Source organism: Bos indicus x Bos taurus, chromosome 22, assembly GCF_003369695.1.
Source record: "Bos indicus x Bos taurus breed Angus x Brahman F1 hybrid chromosome 22, Bos_hybrid_MaternalHap_v2.0, whole genome shotgun sequence".
NCBI lineage: Eukaryota > Metazoa > Chordata > Mammalia > Artiodactyla > Bovidae > Bos > Bos indicus x Bos taurus.
Window position 1 is genome coordinate 42,600,254 of NC_040097.1, and position 12,232 is coordinate 42,612,485.

A 12,232-nucleotide genomic window follows, 5' to 3' on the forward strand; every position below is an offset into this window, starting at 1 on the left:
ATGGACAGAGGAGCCTCACAGGCTATGGTACATGGGGTGGGAAAAAACCAGACATGACTAAGTGACTGAGTACACTACAGGCTCAGATGAGTATTTTTACTTAACATATATATATTTTTAGACACAATGCTATTGCACACTTAACAGACTAAATGCAACTTTGATATGCACTGGGAAATGAAAGACATGTGACTCACTTGATTGTGATATTCAGTTTATTCTGGTGGTCTGGAACTGAACCCTTAATATTTCTGAGGTATAGCTGTACTTGGGGCATTCAAAATGATTTTTTCAATGCTGGACATCCTTTCTCAGGAGATGGTTCAAATCCTAGGACTGTTCAAGTCTTGAGTCAGGATTACACACACACAGAATGGTTCTCCTGACCTTCTTAATAGATGTCCAAGTGATTCCAAACTGACAGATCAGAACACAAAAGCCATGGAATATAAAAATTATAGAGATGGAGGAAATAAGACGTTGGGATGATCAAGAAACCTGTCTTACCTACTAAATTCATGTCCTTTTGTACTGCTGGGTCAGCATCTATTCTTCCTTTCAGATCATCAGATTACAAACGGGTTCCTTCTACTCACTCATTCCAGTTAAGTGTTTGATACTCTTGAATATTTCTAAGAATTGTGTGGTTTGGTCAATAATAAAAACAGACAAGGGCCACAATAACAAGCAAAGGGAGATTTACGGATTCTGAAAAGTTGATCAGGTAGTGGAAAAATCTTCATACACAACTCACCAAAGAAGATATACAGGCGGCAAGTGAGCCTATGAAAACATGCTTAATGTCATCTGTCATTAGGAAATTGTGAATTGAACAATGAGTTGCCAGTATACACCAATGAAAATAGCTTTCTTTTTTAAACCTGGCAATACTGACTGTTGGCAAGGATATAGAGCAACAGGCACTCTCATTCATCCTAGTGGCAAAACGGTATAGTGCTTGGAAGATTGTTTAGCAATTTCTCACAAAAACAAACATACTCTAACCATATGATCCAGCAACTGTGCACCTAGTACTTACCCAACTGAGTGGAAAACTTTATGCTTTGAATATTCATCGCATTTTTATGCATAATCACCAACAAAAGAAAGCGGTCATCAGGCCCCTCAACAGGAAAATTGATAAACTGTGGTTTATCCATAGAACAGAATAGCAGTCAACAGTAAAAAAAAAAAAAAAAAAAGGAACTCTCACGCCACAGAAAGATATAGATGAGTATTAAGTCAGTTCAGTTCAGTCACTCAGTCGTGTCCAACTCTTTGCAACCCCATGAACCGCAGCACACCAGGCCTCCCTGTCCATCACCAACCCCTGGAGTCCACCCAAACCCATGTCCATCGAGTCAATGATGCCATCCAACCATCTCATCCTCTGTCATCCCCTTCTCCTGTCATCAATCTTTCCCAGCATCAGGGTCTTTTAATTAAAAGTAGCCACTGTGAAAATGCTCCATACTCTATGATTAGAATGACATGACATTTTGGAAAAGGTAAAACCAAAACAACTGTAAAAATGATCTGTTGGTTGCCAGGGGTCCAGAAGGTATGAAGAAGGGTTGAATAGATAAAGCACGGGGGTCCTTTAAGATAGTGAGACTATTGTGTAAAATACTATAATGGCGGGCACGTGACACTATGCATTCTTCAGAACCAAGAAACGAGACACCTCAAAGAGTAAACCTTAAAGTGTGCAATTAAAAAAAGAAATCACTTAGTATGAAACAACCTAGGGCAGAGGAGAAAGGTGCTAATCTAACTTTGAAAACGAGTGGAGCCCTCTCGATGGACATGAGTTTGAGTGAACTCCGGGAGTTGGTGATAGACAGGGAGGCCTGGCGTGCTGCAATTCATGCGGTCGCAAAGAGTCAGACACGACTGAGCGACTGAACTGAACCAAAGATTTAAGGCAAAGCAAATTGCATAAAAGCCCTGTGCTTGCACTGATAAACTTCCCTCCCCCAAGTACAGGTTAGCGGTTCTGATACTGCTATACATGTACAGTGGAATTAAACAATTAAGTGAGAGAACGACAGGTGGTGGGAGCAGGTGTCTCACTCTTGGAGTAGGAGTTTGCAGAGAAATGTGGGGAGAAGGCTAGAATGATCCATGCAGTAATGGATTAGTGTTGGAGGCATCAGTATGAATTGATATTAATAAAGATATATTTACACAGAGAAGTATTAACAGATACATGTATATACACAGGTTGGCATAAACACATAAATCCTTGCTCTGTGAGCTGACAGGGACTGTATGTGACAACACTCAGAAGTAAGAGCAGCCCTGGCATCCAGATCACGGTTTCCCACACCATTTTCCTAGGAAAGGAACCATGGCTCATTGGAGAAATGGCTAATTTTAGGACTGGGGCAGAAAATAAAAGTTGAGCCTGTAGCAACATCTTAAGCAAAAAAAAAAAAAAATCATAATGAATGTAAGGAAATGTTTAAAAAAAAAACAGCAACATTGATGATGGAAAGAAAAAAGGAATCCTGGAATCAACTGAAAGAGCTCCTGATGAAACTATGTGAACCATAAAATTGAGTACCAATCGATTAGGACTCAAAGTATAAAATAAATATCCACGAGTCCATACGGACAGAAATCAATGGCTGAAAACACACGTAAATAGCACATGGGGAGGAGAAGCACAACTCTGTACAGAATTCTGAATAACTGACAGAAACATGCTACACTCAAAGGGGTGAGGTTTCACTGACCACACCTTCACGTGTTCAGTGAGAACAGGATGTAAATGGGGAAAACAGGAGTAACTTTACAGGGCTGAAGCCAGACGCTACCTCAGCCATGAGCAAGGTCAACGTCAGCAGTAATAAATGTTGGCAGTACTTATACTGGACGTGATGTGATGAAAATGGCACTTTATCTTTGTGGTCTACCTCCCCAAATCCCAAAACCTCAGTCTAATCATGAGAAAAAATATCAGAAAAATCCCAACTGAGGGGCATTCTTCAAAATTATTGACCAACCTGCCTCAAAATTGTCAAGGTCATCAAAGACGAGAAAAGTCTGAAAAACCGTCACAGCCAACAGGAGCAAAAAGAACGTGAATACTTAAGGCGATATGGTGGTCCTGGATGGGATCATGAATCCAAAACTGGGCATTTGGTAAAGACCAAGGAGATGTGGATGAACCACAGACTATAATCAGAATGTGAGCACATAAGACAACGGAGGTCAAAATGCACTGAATATGTATGTTCAACTGGGGGAGGATCTGAAACAAAATCTAATTTATTCTAAGAGAAAAGGCCCCAAAACTGTATCTCTGCTCACAACAGCTCAAAGCTTCACCTAGAAAGACATCTTAGTGCATCGCTGTGACACAGGAGAACAAACCTGACTCCACATTGGATCTCTCCTTTAGTTTTAGCCCTGATGCTCTGTTTTGCCTGTGTTTAGTCTTGCAGGCTCTGCACCTCTGTAAAAGAATGTTGTCTATAGTCTGAAATATACAGGATAGCCCATTCTCAAGGCTCTGACATTTAAAGTACAATACTTTTCCATTCATACAGAGATTTTAAAGTTGCAGAGCAGAGAGTAACATTTGCCTTGTTGGAGGTTTACAAGAACACTGTGATCAGACCTACACGGACAGCTGCAAGAACAAAGGAGTCCAGCACCAAGAGTGCGACAACCACACACACACCCTCGCCTTTAGTATAAAAGCTTGGATTCTAACAGGGAAGATGGTTCTTTGGGACACTAGTCCACCATCTTCTTGACCTGCTGGCTTTCCAAATAAAATTGCTATTCCTTACCTGTAGGCAGTAAACGGGATAAGCTTTGACTTGGTAATATTATGAAATGAATCAAACCGGCTTATAAATAAGGGTCAAAATATTTTAACTGTAATTAAATTTAATTATTGCTTTTTCAGAAGTCAATTGGATGTGGACCTATCTACAAAAGGTGAAATTTTTATGTTTATTTTGGGCTATGATAGAACACCTAAAACAACAAGAACTTTAAAAATGTTAGTAGTTTTTTTTTCCCTCTCCAATGTAAAAGTAGCAAGTTCAGGATGGATATGGCTGCTCTGTTACTACAGCATCAAGAAGCAAGATTTCTTCCCTCTTGTAACTCAGTCATCCTTAATAAATACACGTATGGCCAAAATGGTTCTTCCAGCTCTAATCAACATAGGAGGGAAAAAAATGAGGTGAAGGAGAAGCACATAAACTCCATGGAATTATTCTAGAATTTGAAGTCACAGCACACACTACATTACATTGGCTACTACCAAGCGACATGATCATTTCTGTCTATAATAGAGGGTGGGAAATGTCGCTTTTATTCCTAATGGCCATATGCTGATCTAACACTTTAGGGTTCTAGTATAATAACAGAGAAGGAGGAAAACACATACACGGAAGGACTCCCAGTCCCTGCCACAGGAGCGGACCAGAAGAGGTCAGTCCGTAAGAGCTACCATTCCTTACGGCCAACACTGGTCAGGAACTTAGTAACTATCATGTCCTCCATTTAATACCCAACTATAGCCTGTCCATCCCTCTTTTCCTGAATTAATTTTACTCGTTACTCCGGTCTCACCATATATGTCAATTCTTCTGGGAAGCCTTGATCCACCCAGGACCTTAAAAGCTTATTGCCCTCTCGTGTGCTCTCATTACACCTACACGTACTCTTTGGCAGCACATAACACACTTAGTGGTGATCACCTGGTCAGTGGGCTCTCTCACCAAACTATAAGATTCATGAAGGCAGAAACCATGTCTGTCTTACTTACTGTAACAGATGCAAGCCTGGTCTATGGCAGCAAGCTGTTCTGTTCTAACAACTGTGTAAATATAAGTTTTATTAGTCCCTCCATTAAACAGGTAGCTGCTGTGAATACTCACAGTTGTCTTCATCATGTTCTCCCCAGCATCCACCATAATGCCTGGAATATAGAGCTGAAAATAATATAGCTGAGTTTGAAATGAATGAGATGACATCACACAGAATTCAGGGAGGAGAAACTTCCCCAATGATGCTGCTTTTACAGTTGATTTCCTCCAATTCCTTTGCCTCAGATGCCATGTGTTCAGATTTTGTTGTTGTTTAGTCCCTAAGTCATGTCCAACTCTTTTGCAATGCCATGGACTGTAGCCTGCCAGGTTCCTCTGTCCATGGGATTTCCCAGGCAAGGATACTGGCGTGGGTTCCCACTTCCTTCTCCAGGGGCTCTTCCTGACCAGGGATCAAACCCGTGTCTTTTGCTTGCCAGGGGGATTTTTTTTTTTTTTACCACTGAGCCCTCTGAAAAGCCCCGTATTCAAGTCACCCTGTGTGATATGAAAATTCACATAAACATGAACCATCTATTTAAAAGAATAAGGGTAATATTAAGGAGCAGACATAAAAATCCTTAAGGATGAAAGTTTGTAGTCAATTATTGTAACCATATCAAACCCATAATCCATGTGGCTACTTCAGAGTAATAAGAAGGTTTTCAAAACTGTTTACCAACCAAAGCATAATTTTACAAAAATGTTAAGATCTTTACCTGCATTTCTTAAATACCAGAAAAACATATGCGTTAGTGCTGTTCCCTTTCATTACTTCCCTCACACACCATCTCCCAGGTATCTCAGTAGTTAAAGAACCAGTCCACCAATGCAGAAGACGTGGGTTCAATCCCTGGGTGGGGAAGAGCCCCTGGAGTAAGAATTCTTGTCTGGAGAATTCCATGGGCAGAGGAGCCTGGCAGGCTACAGTCCATGGGGTCGCAAAAGAGTGGGACACAAGTGAGGATGAAGACGTGCATACACACACCATGACTGCTCCTATGCTCTCCTACGCGAAATGCTGCGAAGAATCCCCGCCCCTCGCTAAAACAACCAACTCTTGCTGGTGTCCTCTCCTGCCCTTCCATTTACTTGTGTTTCTGCCACTGTGGTCCTGGCGGTTAAACCTCCTGGCCCAACACTGAATTTGATCCTCTGTGCCCTCCAGTGGGGCTATTAAAACCTGCTTCCCCAAAGTTCTGCCAGACAAAGCCAGAAGAGTTCGTATTTCCTAAAACTAAGCCTGACTTATTGAATTCTGATTAGAATTTTTTAATGCATACTAAGCTTTGGAATGATAAAGTTAGGCAGAAGGAGGAACAAAGGGGAAATTAATCAGTGATGACATGCAGACCCTTAAGATAACTGTCAAACCCTGAACAGCATACGGGGAGAGAAGGAAAATTGCAAGGTGTCCCTGTTGCTGGCAACTTTAACAAATGCTGTTTACAAGTAACTTGTGATGCTAACAGAATTGTCTGTACACGTTAACAATGAAGAAGATAATACAGTTACAGCTAACTGAGCATTACATAGCTTCAATTACATTACAAGCACAGATGGATACTTTGGGGGGTCCTTTCAAAGCACCTAGTACAATACTTCACTGCCCAGTGAACTCCTGTTGAAATAAACAACTCAACAGGGAAATTCAAAAGTCTTCCAAAAGAACAAATTTAAACCTTAACTATATCCATGTAAAAATGTGTCCATCCCCCTTTATACTCCTCCACATACACACGGTTTTTTAAACCAAAATACTACTTACTGCCAAGTTTTTTAACTTTTAAGGTCTTTTAAAATCTTATTCCAAATATAGTTATTCATTTTCTAGTAAAAAAATTTCATATTTCAACTTTAAAGATGTGTCCAATTACAGGCACCCACCAAAGAAACTGCATGCTGAAAGAGAACGAGAAGATAAATATGTGCATGTAAAATATTAAATTTATACTTTCCTACAAGTGAGAAAGCCCCATTGAAATTCTGAAGTCCAAGCCATCATGTTAATTAACGGTTGAATGATGTAATCTAGCTTCTCTTTCGATGAGTCTCTCTTCTTTCTTTGAGCCTCTTTTTTTTTTTTTTTTTTCCACATCATATATGTTAAACCTACTTTAGCAAGTCTGGGAATAACTTGGGTTGTTGATCTTCCAAAGCCCATTACTTGGGAGTTGGCCTTTTAGACCCACTGCAGAATATGTAATGTCTACTTGGGAGCTGTGGAAAGCCCCATCCACCACTTGAAATGAAAATCCAGGTGTTAATCAAGTGTAAAGAAGACAAAGCTATAAAAGAGAAATAAGAATAAATATCCCTTGGACATCCTACCACATCTTGACCATGCCAGGTGATAATGACCCTGCATCCTTGCTCCTATTTAGGGCAGGGCCCCTGCTTGCTTCTTTTGATGAAAAGGAAGGATAAGAGGGGAAACGTTTTCTGTCTCTTCTTACTCAAGGCTCTCATAGCAATGGCTCCCATTCCAATTGGAGCACACCACTTACACAACAAATCACTGTTACTTGCACATCTATTTCTATGGCTCGATTGTGAGCTCCTCAAAACAGAATGTACATCAACATCCCCATTATTTCAGTTGGGTTCCCCAGGAAGCAAACCCTGACATAGACATCAACATGCAGGACGATGACTGATAAGGGCTCTTCGGAACATCCCCTGAAGAAGCAAGGGGGAGAAAGCAGAACTGGGCAAAGAGAACAGCTGGGTTGCAATGAAGTCTCAGCAGGGCTACAGCCAACCCTGAGGGAAGCTCTGAAGCTGAGATGGCCCATCAGGGTGAAACCTTCAGACCAGTCACTACGTACGGGCTGCCACGGGAAGGGGAAGTGGCCTTGGGTGAGGCAGCCCTTTCTAGCTGAGTCAGCTCCTGGAGGGGCTGGACAGTTGACAGCTGTCAGCCAAGAGCACTCATAACAGCTGGCAGTTAAGCCCTCAAGTCCTGACGGGGGATCAGAGCATCCATTGTAATTTTATTGTTTCATATCCCTAATTGCCTACGACTGGGCACAGAATATTAAGTTTCCAATGAGTATTTGTTCAAATAAATTATTCTGTATCAAAGTGATCATGACCAGAGATAAACCCCAATCTCAGCTACCTATACTTTGTGTCTACAATTTCTCAGGTATTACAGTGAAATGGTTATAAACGACTTGGGCTAATACCTTTTCAGCAATTTTAAGAGGCAGTGGATGCTTCAGGCATGTCAGTCAGCAGGAACAGACACAGATCTTAGGTTGCTGGCATTCCCTACCAATTCAGTCTTACAGAATAAAGTATGTTCGTAAGAAAGGAGACTTGGACGGCCTGTAGAGAGCTCTCTGAGGGCTGAGGGGTCACAGTGAAGCAGACTTTGACCCTCTCTACCCTGCCACCCCGGCTGGAGGGCTCTTTGTGCAAATGGACAGCCTGGCTAGAATGTCCTGTGCTTAATTCCCCATGGAAACCCCAGAATGTTTTTGACTCTGGGCCAGCCTCTGTGATAAAATGGGGACACCATTAGGAGACTTACAGTATAATAAAACTTCCTCTAGGCAAAAGAGGAACATGTTGAGAGCTCTTGTGATTTTTGTGGGCATATTAAAATAAAGAGCCTTAAGCATCCATGTGGAATAAAGGCAGTAACAGTATACACATGCTGTACTCTTAATATATGCTTTTTTTTTTTTCCCTAATGGGATATAGAAAGAATTGCAAAATTGTGGTGTGGGCCTGAGTAATGATGCTGCTTCTATGAACTGAATGACCCCAGAGAATAGACTAGGGCCCAAAACCCACAGGGAACACATTAAATATTAAATTATTAAGTATGTGCCTCCCACGGAGAAACCCAGTTCCTCTGTATCAGGACTATTTAGCTTTCACTGGGAGATATGAGAGGGTATTTTGGATTAAACAGTCCATTTTCTAGAGAAAATCTAGGTACAAAAGTGACCTGGGGGGCCCTATAAAATCTTTGTCTTTGGGGTGGGTCTTTGTAAGAAGCTAAGACTCACACTAGAGAAAAAGGATGGTGACCTGGGAAAACTGACCTCCACTGACCAAAGAACATTTGGGCAGAAAGCATGCTGAGCACTGCTTTGCAGACTTGGGCCACACATACATGACCTGGTACCTGCCTGTCTCTCCACCTATGGGCAAGATGGGCCAGTTGCCCTCCATACACTCATACTCAACTCTCCAAAGAGTAGGGTTATTTCAAGGAAGTAGGTTGCCAGCCAGGGATGACATTTCTTAGCACCCTTTCACTTCCAAGAGAGACCAAGGGAATAGCAGACAGCAAAGGGAAAGTGGGTGGAAGTGATACACGCATGTTACTCTAAGCCAGGCCTGTGAAAATCGCCCACATGATCCTCCCTGTTCATTGCCCCTTTATTGTAACAATGATACTGTAATGAGCAAGAAATAAAATTTGATTGCGTTAAGCCACTGAGACTTTGTGATTGCTTCTTGTGGCAGTTAAGTGACCCTAACACAGCAAGAGCATCATTCAATGAGGAAGGAACAGTCCGTGCCCAGTGCTTCTGAGGGCAGGTAACATAACATTTCCATCAGATCTGGAAATATGGAAAATGTCCAGAAAGACAATTAGAGCAGAATGGAAGGCAGATAGACCAAATCAGGGTGGATGGAGGAAAGAATAGGAGGTGAAATGGAAAGCAAACACTTGGGGCCAATTCTTTTATTTAGTGAGGTTTTTCATGAAGGGGAGCAGAAAGCAATGTTGTAGAAGGTGGGAAGAGGCATCAGGTTAAGAGTAGAGAGATGGAACTTGAGATAGAGAGAGACCAGAATAAAGGAATAGAGATGGGGAAAGAGAGATAGAAAGACAGTGATGGAGACAGAGACATTTAGAGGAAAAAGAGATGGAGAAAGAAAGAAAACGATAAAAAGACAAAAGTAGAAATACACACACAGACGGGGAATCCTAAATGTGTTAACATGCTGACAAAATTGAGCTGCAAAATCCACTCCCCAGGAGAGTCAGGCAACTGATAAGGTCACCTCCAGCTGGGAGAACAAAGCTCAGTCAGATACATTCGAAGATACTAACTTGCCACCTACGATACTACTACTCTGACCCAAACGAGCAACATCTCAGGTGCTTGCTATCCTTGCCTCTATGAACAGAGAACATATCCTTAAACAGAGCTCCCTCTCTCCCACCAAATTCATCAAGTATAAACGTAACTATTAAAATGACTATTTTTAGATGTTCAGACACTTCTGAATGAAAACTTGTTGGAACAGAAAGTTCACCAGATTTTGAATCAGAAAGACTGGGTTTTCTCCCAGCACTGCTGGTTCAGAACAATTTGTCATCTTGGGGAAATCACTCATGCTTGACATCGCCAAGCAAAAATGGGAAAATATTATTTCCCACTTTACAGGGCACTGTGAATTTCAGATAAAAATTAAAAGCAGAGATGGGGAAAGAAATCAGAAACACTAGAATTTTCTAAGATTTATTGATCATTCAGAAAATAAATACTGTGTACTCCTAGCTATGAGTGCACTAGGGAGATGACAGCTGGGAGCAACGTGGGCCTCATGGAATTTTCAGCCTAAAAGGAGAGGTAGACAAAAAAAGACAATTAGGAGTGGTCAATTCAATGCAGTAAACTAAGAGGATGCTAGAAGGAAGAGGAGCTACCTAGGAAAGATAGTCAGTGAAAATCTCTTTGAAAAGATGACATTGGAGCTGAGAATTCAGTGTTGAGAAGGAATCTAGGCATGTGGAGAGTGAGGATGGTGATCATTTCTGATGTCATCAAATAACTAGTGAGCCTTCAAGTTCCTCTGCTTGTCTCACAGCTTTCTTTTCCACAGTTTGTTGTAACAAATCAGCATCTAAAAGAGTCCACCAGAATCATGGGTCTCTTAATTCTCCTAGAATCCACACATTCCTCTTCTTCTCCTCTTTTCCCCTTGGTGATAAATGACTTGCCTTGAAGAGTTTCCAATAGCAGGGGTTTTGCTGTTTGCATCCTTATGGTGATGTTAAACTTTTGTGTCTCTGTCCTCTGTATCTTTTATAAGCTGGTCGTTAGATCTGGCTTGAATGATTCAGGATCAACATTTTGAGAGTACTCACAGGTGGTTTTTGCCTATTTCCATTGGGCGGAATCACTTCATGGCAAATAGATGGGGAAGCTATGGTAACAGTGACAGACTTTATTTTCTTGGACTCCAAAATCACTATGGATGGTAGCTACAGCCATGAAACTAATACACGCTTGCTCCTTGGAGGAAAAGCTATGACCAACCTAGACAGCATATTAAAAAGCAGAGACATTACTTTGCTGACAAAGGTCAGTCTAGTCAAAGCTATAGTTTTTCCAGTAGTCAGGTATAGATCTGAGAGCTGGACCACAAAGAAGGCTGAGCATCGAAGAATTGATGCTTTTGAACTGTGGTGCTGTGGAAGACTGAGAGTCTCTTGGACTGCAAGGAGATCCAATGAACCAATCCTAAAAGGAATCAATCCTGAATATTCATTGGAAGGACTGATGCTAAAGTGCCAATACTTTGGCCACCTGATACAAAGAGCTGACTCAATGGAAAAGACCCTGATGCATGGAAAGATTGAAGGTGGAAGGAGAAGGCAATGATAGAGGATGAGATGGTTAAATGGCATCGTCACTCAACGGACATGAGTTTGAGCAAACTCTGGGAGATGGTAAGGGACAGGGAAGCCTGGTGTGCTGCAGTCCACTGGGTCACAAAGAGTCGGAAACAACTAAGCAACTGAACAACAATTGGGAGGTGTATACTGCTTAGCTGAATCTTATCATGTGATATTCAATCACTGATGATCACGGCCTGCCTCTGCTACTTCATGAAGTTTGCAAACCAGTGATGCTCTGATCCAGTGATCCTCAAAGTGTGGTCCCAGGACCAGCAGTAGCAGCATCACCTGGAAATTTCTTAGAAAGCAATTCTCCAGCCCTATACCAGACCTCTGAACTGGAAATTCCAGGATATGGTCCAGCATCAGTGTTTTAATGAGCCCTCCAGGGAACTCTGATGCACGCTGGTATTTGAGAACCACTTCTTTTTCATTGATTAGCTGGACGGCGTCTATAAAGAGAAACTTCCCTTACCAACTCTTTGGTTATTCAGACATGGTTCATACAACCAAACCAGCTACATGCTTGATTCTTTCCCTTTACATACCAGTTTTCAGAATAATTAGTTGGTTCCCCAGTCATCATTGCTTTCTTTCTTTTATTTACTTTGTTTTGATGGTCCCAGCATAAAGTTGACTTTGGAGGGGAGCTACTGAGTTTGCTTTGTATCTGTGGAGTTGTGTTGTCTCCTGCAAAAGCAAGGATGCTAGGGTGATAGAGAACTTGAGCATAAGCCCCTGCAAAGGCAGC